Genomic DNA, 13,199 nt, shown 5'->3' with positions numbered 1-13,199 from the left:
AACCCCATTTCCTGCATTAGAGGCAGTAACGAAAGCCAGTGTGCCAAATTCTAAAGCTTTGCACCCTCGTGGATACAATGGGAAGCGTCATTGACGTCTCCGGATGTCACGTTTATTTTTGATGCCTCCTTACAGTCGCAGGAGTTTTTGCAGTATGAATTTGTTCATCCTGCACCATTGGCTATGCAGCCTTTGGAGGACTTCCATTGCATCATATACACTGATGGTTCAGCGCAGGTTGCGCATGGGTCTAAAAACGCATACGTTTCCACGTGCGCTATTGTGGTAGATGCCATGGTGAATGATGAATTCAAGTCCAGAGTCTTGCACACGCAGACTCTAGGGGACTGCACCGCACAATTGGCAGAGCTTCGTGCTTTGATGCTTGCATTGGAGTACGCTGATCCTGGTGTGACAACACTTATTGTGAGTGATTCTTACTACTGTGTCCAGTCTTACAATGAAAACCTGTTCTTTTGGATTCAGAATGATTTTCGTGATTCCAAGGGTAGCACAATAAAACATAAAATGATCTGGGTCCGAGTGCCTGAGCTTAAAGAGCTGTTGCCACTCGTGTCTGTGATTCATACTCTTGGTCATCAGCGTGTGGGAGTTCACGCTGTTGGCAATTTGCTTGCCGATGATGCAGCAAAATCAGCGGTATCGACATATTTGGTTAAGCTGTTGCACGTTCCCAAAGTAAGATTGATGATGATATCTTGGCAGCTGTTGCTGCAACTGAGAAGGGAGATAAATATCCGAAGGGATTCCCTTCGAAATATTCATACCACTTAATTCCTGATAAAGTTTCTTATGTGAAAATTCCTGACATTGGTGAGAGGTTATTTCCCAACGCGGACGGCAGGTCTACACTGATTACCGCAGCCCATGAGGGTGTTGCATATGCGCATGCGGGCGCTTCGGCTACTGTAGCTCAGTTGCAACAACGTTTCTGGTGGCGGGAGCTGTACAAATAGACGCGTGACTATGTCCTTCAATGTGACATTTGCCAGCAGATTAAGCCTTCAACTGCTGCGCGTCTGCCCGAGACACAGTTGTACATTTCTAATAAACCCCTTGGGTGTGTTTAGTTAGATCACTGTGGTCCCTTTTCTTCTGATACTGTGTATGAGTACATCTTAGTAGCAGTTTATTCATGCACACGCTTTGTGTGGGTCTGGCCTCACCGCAGCGCTGATTCACGGACGGTCATAAGAGACTTGCGTATCTTTGTAGGGATTTTTGCCTGTGGTACCTTCCATTCGGATCAGGGTCTGGATTTCGCCTCTAAGGCGTATAAGGATGCCATGACTTCGTAGGGAGTCCAAGTCAAGTTTTCGTCTCTATACGACCTGAGGGTAATAGTGTTGTTGAACGGATGAACCGAGATTTAAAGCAGTCTTTGACAGCTCGAGTTATAGGCACTGGCAGGAACTGGCTGGCCTATCTCAATGGCGTGCAGCGTGCTCTTAATAATCTCCCTAGAAGGTCTCTGGGTGGGCGGACCCCATACGAAATGCTCTTTGGTATCAAGATGAATGTACGGGACCTTGACGGTCAAGCTGCCTCCTTTGACGTAGATGAACATTGCAATGTTTTACAGGATATACAAAAGACAAGAGACAGTCTAGCAAAGGAACATTTGCCCTCCACCTCAGATGATGGTTTTGTGTTTTATTTTTTCCGTCTCGTCAATGGACATTCGCGATAAACAACTCGCTCGACCCATCCCAGTCCGGATTTCGAGCCAACCCCAGCACCGAGACTGCCCTCATCGCGGCCACCGATGACATCAGGACCCTGATGGACAACGGAGAAAGAACCGCCATAATCCTCCTGGACCTCTCAGCAGCCTTCGATACTGTATGCCATCGCACCCTAATAACCCGCCTTTTCAACAATGGGATCCAAGGAAAGGCCCTGGACTGGATCACCTCGTTCCTCTCCGACAGAACTCAGAGAGTCCGTCTCCCTCCCTTACGCTCAGAAGCCACCGAGATCATCTGCGGCGTACCCCAAGGTTCCTCGCTCAGCCCAACCCTCTTCAATATCTACATGAGCCCCCTCGCCGCCATCGCACGCAAACACAACATTTACTTCATTCCCTACGCCGACGACACCCATCTGATGCTCTCCCTCACCAAAGACACAGCTACTGTCAAAACCAACCTACAGGAAGGAATGAAAGACGTCACAGAATGGATGAAGCTCAGCCGCCTGAAGCTGAACTCAGAGAAGACGGAGATCCTCATCCTCGGTCAATCCCCTTTCGCCTGGGACGACACCTGGTGACCCTCAGCACTGGGCCCCGCGCCGACACCAGCGGACCACGCACGCAACCTGTGATTCATCCTGGACCCCTCCCTCACAATGACAAAACAAGTCAACGCTGTCTCGTCATCATGTTTCAACACCCTGCGCATGCTCCAAAAGATCTTCAGGTGGATCCCCACCGAAACCAGAAGGATGGTCACCCAGGCCCTCGTCACCAGCCGACTGGAGTACGGAAACGCCCTATACGCAGGGACCACTGCCAAACTTCAGAAACAACTACAAAGCATACAAAATGCCTCCACGCGACTAATCCTCAACATCCCTCGCCACAACCACATATCCGCCCACCTGAGAATCCTGCACTGGCTTCCCATCAACAAAAGGATCACATTCAGGCTCCTCACCCACGCACACAAAGCGCTCCACAACATGGGCCCCGAATACCTCAACAAGCGCCTCTCGTTCTATACTCCCACCCGCCAGCTCCGGTCTGCCAGCCTCGCCCTCGCCACCATCCCACGGATTCACAGAACCACAGCCGGAGGAAGATCGTTCTCGTACCTGGCAGCCAAAACATGGAACTCCATCCCCGCACACCTACGAATGACCCAGGACCATCTCACCTTCAGGAAACACCTCAAATCCTGGCTTTTCGAGCAGTAGCAGCACCCCCCCTTCAGCGCCATGAGACCCTCACGGGTGAGTAGCTCGCTCTATAAATGTTTGATTGATTGACTATGTCGAGGAGAGAACTTGCATTAGACATATCAATGGAACTTTGGCTCCCCATTCCTCATCACACAGAGTGCAGAGAGACCTGGCTTTTGTTAACATCACTGCTTGGTCTGTCTTAGATGGGATTTATGGGATGCTGTTCGATTTCACATTCATGGGCCCACTGAGGTTATAAATGTCCCTAATGTGCTTAGAGTGTCTATGGGGGATGTAGGTAAACAAAATATACGTTCTGATGTTTGGGATGTTCAGGCCGTTTTATCATTGTTTTCTGATTTGAAATATTATTCTGCCTTTGATGCTGAAGATTTGTACTTGGAGTCTGCTAATTACAGTGATTTGTATTGTTATCAACATTTTGGTAATCATCACCTGCATAAAGTTAATACAGGGAGACTCACTGTAAATTACACACAGTGGAAACACTGTCCAGCTCCTATACAAGGCAGTTCTGCTACCTTTTTGAAAAGGTTCACTTACTTTACAGATTCTAATCAATCTAATCCCAATGCCTTTTATTTTAAAATGGTTGACAAATCCACATCCAAAGTTAGACTTACGGATACTAAATTGTTGTATTCGAAGTCCTTTCTAGATCAGTTGGCTGTTGGGGGCTACGAGTTCTGGAAGGATACAATAGACCTTAAATCAGTTTGGGGTTCTAAAAGCTGGCAAGTGCAAGGCACTGAGGCTTTGCACTGTGGATGCCTCATCCCGAACCATATGTTGTTTTTGAATTCTACTATTTCGCAGACAACATGCTTTGGATTGGCTACTCCTAAAAGATTAAATGCTCCTTTTTTTCCTGATTTAGAGGAATATTCCAGTTGGCGTAATTTTACAAAATTTTCCATGAGAGAGTTACAAACTCTATTATTGAATTCCTCCTTTAACATATCCAGTTTGGATCCCCAAGGCTGGTTGCTCTGGCACAGAAGTGCTGATTCATGCCAGCATGCTTTTCTGGGTTTAGCTCAAGGCTTTACAAAGGTCAGGGTAGATCCCCGTTTTGAAAGTGGCCATTCTGTGACTACCTATTCTGTAGGCAAATTGTGTCAGAACTGGCTCGGACATTCTACCTTGGCGTCAGTTAAACTGCATTTATCTAAACTGACTGATGATCTTGATTTGATTGATTTTATTAAAGGCCCAGCTAAAGGTAGATCTAAAAGATGGATACATGCTGTTTATAATGAATTCTGAAAAGCTTTCCAGGTTGAGGCGGCTACCAGCCTTAGGGCAATAGATCAAGCTAATTTAGAAAAAGTGCTAGCAGCTGTAGATAATAGCATTAACACGCTCTCTTCTCGAATTTACACGTTAGATAATATTGTGTCATCAGTTGTAGATATTGTGCAAGATGAAGTGTCTGCTTTGTACCACGGTCAAAATCAGTTGCGTTCCATTATTTTTTTTTAACAACATTTTTATTGCAGCAGTAATATTTGCATACTCATGTCGTATACAATGTCAGAGACTTCCATTCGTGGCATAACAGTTCTGAATTGGGATACTTAGTCTAACACGGCCATTTAGCTCACATCCCGGAGGTCGAGCGGCAGTCGTCAGGAGAGTGGTATTCGCTAAGAGCTGCCAGGGTATTCACCTATAACTGTTTCCCATGTAATGCATCCGCTGCGTTACCAAACAACAGGTTCCACCCGCACCTGGTCCAGTGATCACTGAACAATAACAAACATCTTCCCTCCCAACTCCCAATGCCCCCCTAACCCCTTCCAGCCCTCAACCCCTTTCCCCCATCCCACCCCCCTCCCCCCATCCCTGCCCCCAGGCGTGTCAGAGGTCCACAAGAGCAAGTCCGATCCCCTTGCGGGCACCGCAGGTCCGAGACCGACAATCAGGATTAACCAGTAGGAAAGTGCAGTCAACACGTGGGGTGCGGGGCGATCCCAGGTAAGAAATGGGTCTAGCACCCGCCTGAGCCAGGGTGCCTAAGGACCAGGACTAAGTGCGGGGAAGCCCCCACTGTCAGAGGACGGCAACGTAAGCTCTAGTACCAGCCGCTCCCAGGCCCGGGCCCGCTCCAGAGCAGTATCAGTGCCTGCCCTAAGGGCTAGTTGCAGGCGCACCTCCCCCCCACAGCTGGCCCATTTAGTGAGCTCCGCCCGCCATCTCTCCACAGTGGGCCCCCTATTTGCTTTCCATTGGGACGTTATGGCTCGCTTCGCTAGTAGCAGACCTAGGTTTAGGAATTTACTAGTGATTTTGTTTTTTGATATGTGTGGGAACCAGTGGAGGACGCAGTGTGCCATTGTTGGTTGCAAGTCCCTCTCAGTGACCTCCCGCAGATTCTCCACCACCCCTTGCCAAAAGGAGCCAGAGCCGGGCAGGACCAGAACATGTGCTGGAAATCGGCCTTTGCTGCCGGACATCGCAGGCAGGCCGCTGAATGTGTCGGGAAATACCTATGGAGCTTGTCAGGGGTCAGGTACGCTCTGTGTAGAATGTAAAAATGCACCAGCTGAAACCTCGCATTGTGCGTCCCTTTCCAGGCCCGTTCCACTATACCAGACCACGCCGTCTCAGGGATCTCCGTTGTTAAGTCCGCCTCCCATTTCGCCTTCAGAGCTGCTAGTGGAGTCTGAGCCTCCACGGTCATGCGATTATAGAGGCACGTTATAGCCTTAACCGTCCCCGCGGCCACCTCCACGTATTGGCAGCCCGTGGACAGCGGAGGCTCGACCAAACCCGCCTTCCAGTGTTTACGGATCGCCGCAGTCAGTGCCGCATGAAGGAGGAAGTCTCCCCTAGGCAGCCCGAAGCGATCTTGCAAGTGGTCGAAGGGCAGTATAGCTCCGTCTTCATATAGATCTCCAATAGTCGCCAGTCCCTGGTGCTCCCAGTTCTCAAGTCGGTGCCATGAGCCCCCGTGCGGGAGCGCCCTGCATAGCTTGAGCGGGATCTCCGATGAGTATGGCACCGCAATGGGACCCCTCCGCGGATACCTATTCCAACACTTCTGAACTGGCTCAAATTCCTGAGTAAGATGGAGGTCCCCCATCGGCAGGTCCAGTATAATCCGGGAGATCACCTGTACCGGCCCCGCTGGTTCGCCCGATCCGTTCTCCTCCCTCGTGGCTCTCGCTGCCCACTGTGTCAACCACTGTAGCTGGGCCACCAGGTAGTACAGTTCGTAGTCCGGCACCGCTAGACCCCCCTCAGCCCGAGGCCGTAGAAGCGTGGTCACTGCCACCCTGTGCCTACCCGAGCCCCACAGAAAACCGGTCACCATGGTCCGTAGACGACAAAAGTAGCTCGCCGGGATCCAAACCGGGAGAGTCCGAAAAAAATAGAGCAGCCGCAGCAGCGTCACCATCTTAAGGAGTGCCACCCTTCCCGCCAGGGATAGGGGAAGCGTACCCCAGAAGTCAAAGTTTGTTTTAGTGAGTCGAATTGCTGATCCGATGTTGCCCTCCAGAATGTCTATGGTAGTATGGTAGATCGAAGTGCCCAAGTATCGAAGGCTCTGCTCCTCCCAGGTCACCCCTTCCGAAGAGTGTGGGCATGTCTCGCGCGCCCGAGCCGGGAACAGGTACGACTTCGCCCAGTTCACTCTGAGGCCAGACACCCTCCTCAACGCCTGCAGTAGAGCTTTAGCTCCCCGCAGGGAGGCCGCAGTGTCCGCCAAAAACATCAGGAGGTCATCAGCATATAACGCGATATGATGCACCTGTCCATATACGTCCAACCCCTGATACGCCTGTCCCAATCGGGCCCGCGCCGCTAAAGGTTCGATCGCTATGGCGAACAACAGGGGCGAGAGGGGGCAACCCTGCCGCGTGCCCCTTCCTACTACGCAGGCCTCTGATATTACACCACCCGTTCTGACTCTCACTGTAGCGTTCTTGTATAAGAGTGCCGTCCAGTCCACAAAGTCCGCACCCAAATCCATGGCGCGCATAACATGGAAAAGGTACGGCCATTCCAGGCTGTCAAAGGCCTTCTCCATGTCAACTGCAAACAACGCTTCCTCGTCCACCTCGTATGTGTCAGCCTCCAGAACGTTGAGAAGCCGTCGTATATTAAACGCGGTATTGCGGGTTGGGATAAAGCCCGATTGGTCCATGTGGACCAGGGTGGCCATGTGGGGAAGTAGGCGCGTCGCCAAGATTTTGCTCAAGATTTTGTAGTCCCGGTTAAGCTTGGACAGTGGACGGTACGCCGACCTGTCCCAAGGCGGCTTGCCAGGTTTCAATAGTGGGTAATGAGCGCCTAGCCAGTGGTCTTTGGTAGGCTACCCAGACGCTTAGCCTTATTGTAGAGCCACGCCAGTCAGGGTGCCAGGAGGTCGACGTACGTGTGGTAAAATTCCGTCGGTAGACCATCAGATCCCGGTGTTTTATTCCGGGCCATACTCTTGATGGCGACTCTCACCTCCCTTTCAACAATTTTACCCCCTTGCGGTTTTGCGGTCTCTTCCTCCAGCTCTGGAAGATCCAGCCCTTCCAGGAATCTCTGGAAGTCAGCCTCCAGTGGAAGCACCCGACTACGGTAGAGCTCCGTGTAGTAGTCATGGAATAAGTAATTTATCCCCTGTTGGTCGAACCGCGCCATTCCCGCATGATCCCTGAGTTCGAGAATGACCAAGCCCCGGCGAGCCGGATTGGCTAGCCAGTCCAAGAGCGTCCCCGTTTAATCCCGTTCCGAATGCGCACGTCTAAGGTAGGCTTTGTGATCGAAGCACCTGAGGCGCTCCACCGTCGCCGCTACCAACTCCCTCGCCTCAAGTAGTGCCTCCTGAATGTCTGGCCGCTCAGGTCGGTCCTACTCCAGCGATCGTAGCTTCGCTTCCTCCTGGTCAGCTGCACTGAGCAAGGTCCTCCTCACCCCCGACCCCGTCGCAATGCATCATCCCCGCACCACCGTTTTGAAGGCGTCCCACTCGATTGTTGCTGACCCCGCAGTCCCCGCGTTGTCCTGAAAATACGACGCTATATCCGTGGCTATCGTTGTCCGGAAGACCTGATCATCTAGCGCCTCCGGGCGAAGTTTCCAGGTGGGAATGCGTGGGCGGGACCGCGACCATTGCAGGTGCACCAGCAATGGGTTATGGTCGGAAATCGTGCGTGTAAGGTATTCGCTATGGCACACCTCACCATGCACATCTGGGGAGCACACAAAGGCGTCTATGCGGACATGAATTTCGTGAAGGGAGGAAAAGAAGGAGTAGTCCCTGTCCAATGGGTGGTGAGCCCTCCAAGCGTCAATTAGCCCCCAGTGCCGATGCCAATCCGAACGCATAAGCGCCAGTCTTCTTGCCGGTGCATTTAGTTAAGGGGGATGTGAGCGGTCCATGGCAGTGTCGGACACACAATTAAAATCCCCTCCAAGGAGCAGAGGGCCCATTAGGAACGGTGCCAATGTGCGGGATATCAAGGAGAAGAAAGCAGGTTGGTCCAAATTCGGTGCATATATGCAACCCAACGTTTGGTCCCTCCCATCTAGTTTGCCCCTCACCACTACATACCTACCCTCCGGGTCAATAAGCTGTTGTGTGCATTGAAAGGGTACCCCCGCCCTTATCCAGATGACCACCCCTCTGGCAGATGCCGAGTAATCAGTGTGGAATACCTGTCCCCTCCATCTCCGCTGCAATGCTTTCCCTTCCTGTGCCAAGAGATCCGTTTCCTGGAGGAAGGCAATATGTATGCCCCTTCGAATTAAGTATGAGTGAATCTTGTGGCGTCTATGCATGGTATGCATCCCCCTCACATTCCACGTGAGACATTTGTATCCTAAGTCGGGTCCCATGGCAGTACACATAGCAGTCTATACAATCTCCATGGGAGCCTCCGACACGTCCACCCACCCCCCGCCTCGCATACCCATTATCAAACAGTTCTACCCAACTCCCTCTCCCCAGGACAGATAACCAACGTGGTAAACCCATCCAAACCCTGCAAAACAAGCATTAATCAACAAGAGTAGGCTAGGCTATATGGAATGTCAATGCCAGTTAGATCGCCCCCCCCAAGTTTTCAAAAGATTGCTCATTCATCCCCCCTCAACAGTACAGGTAGGAGCAACAGAATATAGCTGACCCCCGCCACCCTCGCAACAGCAGGCAGGACCCTCCCCTTGTCCCAATACCGTGTAATAGAGTGTCCCATGTCCTCACAGCCACCTCAGCCAAAGATGTCGTCCGCCGTCTGCGGTGTAACCACCGGGAGTTCCGTCTCCGAGAGACCATGAGCGCCACTGGAGCCGGACTCAGTTCAGCATTCCTCGAGGGTTCCGAGCCGTTACTGGAGGGGCTGACCTCCCCCTGGCTGATGGCCGCTACCGCCAATATCGCCTTGTTTCTCTCCTGTTGCCTGCCAGTTAGGTAGCCAGGTCGCCGCATCGGTGTCGAATCAGTAGAGTCGCGTCTAGGCGTGGCCGCAGCTGAGGTGTCTCCACCAGCTGCGCCCCTGGTTTCTATCCAGTCCCAAGCCGCCTGCGGTGTAAGAAAGAAATGGGTGTTCCCGCCAGATATGACCTTCAGGCGGGCCGGGAACAACATAGCATAGGGTAGCTGCAAAGCTCTTAGTTTCCGCTTGACCACCAGGAAGGATGATCTTTGACGCTGGACTTCCCTGGTGAAGTCCGGGAAGATCATGACCTTGCTGTTACCAATACGGAGGTTCGGCAGGGCCCTAGCTGCTTGGAGAATATGACCACGATCCCGGTAGTGCAAAAGGCGCACCACCATCGGGTGAGGCGGTCCTCCGGCTCGGGGTGGGAGCGACGGGACTCTGTGGGCACGCTCCAGAGCGAAGAATGGGGAGAGCCCCTCCGGTGCCACCTCCATCCGCAACCAGTGTTCCAAAAAGGCCACTGCATCTTGGCCTTCCTCCCTCTCCGGGACACCCACGAGGCGGAGGTTGTTACGCCTGGAGCGTCCCTCGCTGTCCTCTGCCCTGAGTTTCAGCACCTGAACCTTCTGCGCTACCTCCGCCAACGAGGCCTTCAGGGTTGCCACCTCACCTGGAACGTCCCTCATGTTCGCCTCCGTGGTCGTTACTTGCTCCTTCAGCTTCCTGTGGTCATCCTTCAAAAGGGACAGGTCAGTGCCAATGGTGTCCATTCGCTTCTCCAGAGCCTCCCGCGATGCCACAATGGCCTGCATAATGTCACTCCGGGAGGGGTCCCGTGGCGGGGCTGAGCCCCCAGAGCCAGATGCTTCCTCGCCACCCGTCATCTTGTGACCCGGGTCATCAAGCCGCAGTACCTCAAATCCCTTCTTCCTGGTCCCCCGGACCATCCTGCGGTAAGTTTCCGGAGTCCACTCCAAGCCGCCCACTCAGGCTCAGTGCACCAAGTCCGTCAGCCCTCAGTCGCCTCCACAGGGGAGCCCCCGGCACCACCGCGCCCCTCTGTCTTCCGGGGCAAAGAGCACCCCCACTGCTCCGATAGCGGGTTCAGGGGCACCGTCAGTGCAGAAAGGACGTCCCAGCCAGGGACCTCAGGTAGGACTTCAGTGCCCGTCCAAGGCGGTCGCCCGTAGCAGCAGTCGGCAGCAAGGTGGGGGGGCCGGCTCGCGGGCCGCAAGGGATGCACCCCGGCTCAAGTGGCAGACTCCTGGCGTTCTGGGTCCACTCACTGCCAGCCTGCCATGGGCCCCACCAAGAGCGAGGAGAAGGAGGGGGCCCCGAGTCATCTCCCTCCTGGGGGCACCCAGCAAAGCAGGCAATACAGGCCTCTCAAGATCCCAGGGGTGGCTCACCTGACCGTGTTAGATACTTGTGGCCCTCCCGTTAAGGCGCCCTCCGGTCCCTCTGCCGTCCTCTCGCGCCAGGTCCCTCGGCCTTTAGCAGCCCTCAGCCACCACCACTGGTCAACGTGCTCCCCCAGGTGCAGGGCCCGCCGTTGCCCCCGCTCTAGTAGCTGGGAAACCCCTTCCACGGGGGGAACTCTACAAGCCTCCTAGTGCGTCCGGCCAGATGTCCGGTGCCCGGGGCACTCACACGGGCGCCGCCATCTTGTGGTCAGGCGGCCCGCGAATTTGCCGCTCTCAGGACTCTGCAAGGCCTCCCCGTCAGTCTGCTCTCCCCACCTCTGATGGTGTGTAGGGCGCTCCGCTCTAGATGCTGTGGGGTCCGCCGCCTCAGGGAGCTTTCATCCGCCGGCTGCCCTCCTACATCAACCAGCTCGGACTGTGACTGCCGCCGCCATTTTGCGCACCTAGCGCGCCAACTGCTCCGGGGGGGGGACAAAAGTCGCTCTCGGCGGTCTCAGGGGCACCCAGCTCCCCCAGTCCTCACCCCTACGCTCCCCAGACCTTCCAACACTAGGTGGGTGCCAGGGGTCCGAATTCGGAGGTCAGGAGAGTTGGTTGCGAGGGGCGGTCGCGGAGGAGCCCCGGAGTCCCGCTGCCATTTACATCGGCACCCAAGCCACACCCCGTTGCGTTCCATTATGCAATTTGCATGGACATTGCAGACCCTTAAGGCAGGTAAAGTGCCGTGGCATTACATGAATACGTCATCCTTGTTTGCCCCCTTTAATTTGACTGACAAACAACACTTACTATCAATGAAAGATGCTTCTTTTTCCATGTTACATTGAGAGTTTAGAGCCTTTACCAATTTCTGTGGCAGAAGCCAATGCTGCTATGTGGCTTATTCATGGTTTAATAACTCTGCCGTTTCTTTTATTCGAATTTAAAAATTGTGTGAAGTACTTTGCCATTGGCAGATACAAGCCACTTAGAAGTTCTTATCTCCATGAAGCCTGGTCGCTTCCTTTTACATATAGATGTCTTATGGAGGGAAGAGAAGTTTATTTGAATGGTGAAGAATGCACTAAAAGACCAGATCATTCCTTAATGTGTCGACATATCCAATTACATGGCTCTTGCAACCAAAACGAGCTTAATTTAGCCTGTATTTTGAAAGGTACACCCATGCCTGCAATTGTTCCACATTCACGTTGCTGGCAAACATAATTTATTTACTTTTAAACAATGAGGATTGTTGCGGGTTAATAAAAGGGATTGCTTATGTCGTTACAGTCAGTGAACGTGTAGTTTGTTGCAAAAATGTAATGTATCCACCCTGCATGGGAAACTTGATGTTTCCATCTGGGCTTAGATTCCGACCTTGAAAGCAGAGTTCAATAAGATGAGTCGCATAAGAGCTCTATTGTCCCAAAAAGAAGTTGCCCTCACATCTGCTCGTGAAACATTTGTCCTTCACATGGCTAACACCCGCACAGAGGTGCATGCCTTATTAAATACCGATTTGCCCTTGCACTTCGGTGAATTAATTCACACAATCTTCCATGTGTCCTCCACTTCGGGGCTGACTCACTTTTTAAATTTTTTCAGCATGGCTTAGTGACTTCCTTCCAAAAGATTTTTGGAGTAATTCCTGCCTTCCTCCATTCTATTTTCTCCAGCCTGTTTGGTGGATTCCCCTTGCTCCTGGCTCTTGCTGCTGGCGTGCTATTGCTGTTTTGTTTATTTCAAAATGGATGCACATCCTGTGTTACAAGACAAGCTGTATCGGCTAGGGCTCCTTCGCGCCCGGATGCTTGAGTACTATGGTGCGCTGCCTCTTGCTATACTGATTGCAGCTTATGGATTATCTTTTAGATTTTCCAACTATACATGCGTCCAGCCAGTTTTTCATTGCCTGAGTTGCGACTTCGAATGGGCCCTGGATTTGTGTCTCTGCAATACGGTGTCTCCCGATGCGGATTATAATCAATTTATGAGTCCCTTAGTTGCTCAGGAGCTGTTTTGTTCTGATGGAGGGATTATGGCCTTTGCAGCGATGCCTGGAATACTGGGTCGTTGGAATGTGTTCGCAGCGGCGCAAGATTACTTGGCTCGCAGCTTCCTCGAGAACCCACCGAGTTGTCCTCTGATGGTGGAAGAGGCTCTAGTTGTTGAAGATCATGTATGTACTTTCCCTTTATTAAATTGGATGGCTGATCTATTTCCGGATGACAATAGTGACTTCCTGTTGGAGGCTGTTGCTGCATATTTTGCATATTCATTATTAGGGGGGACTGTGTTTGCAGTCTAGTTTTCATTGGATGATTGGATTTTTTGGGGGGCCCTCAACATTTTTGAAACACTTGCCTATTGACTTTTTCAATGTCCGAAAATGAGATTTTTTTTTTCGAAATATTATGTTTCTTTTTTACTTTTGTTTTTAAAGTACCAAATTAGAGACTTGCATTTG

Source organism: Lissotriton vulgaris, chromosome 10, assembly GCF_964263255.1.
Source record: "Lissotriton vulgaris chromosome 10, aLisVul1.2, whole genome shotgun sequence".
NCBI classification, from domain to species: Eukaryota; Metazoa; Chordata; class Amphibia; order Caudata; family Salamandridae; genus Lissotriton; species Lissotriton vulgaris.
This window is presented reverse-complemented; position numbering follows the sequence as displayed.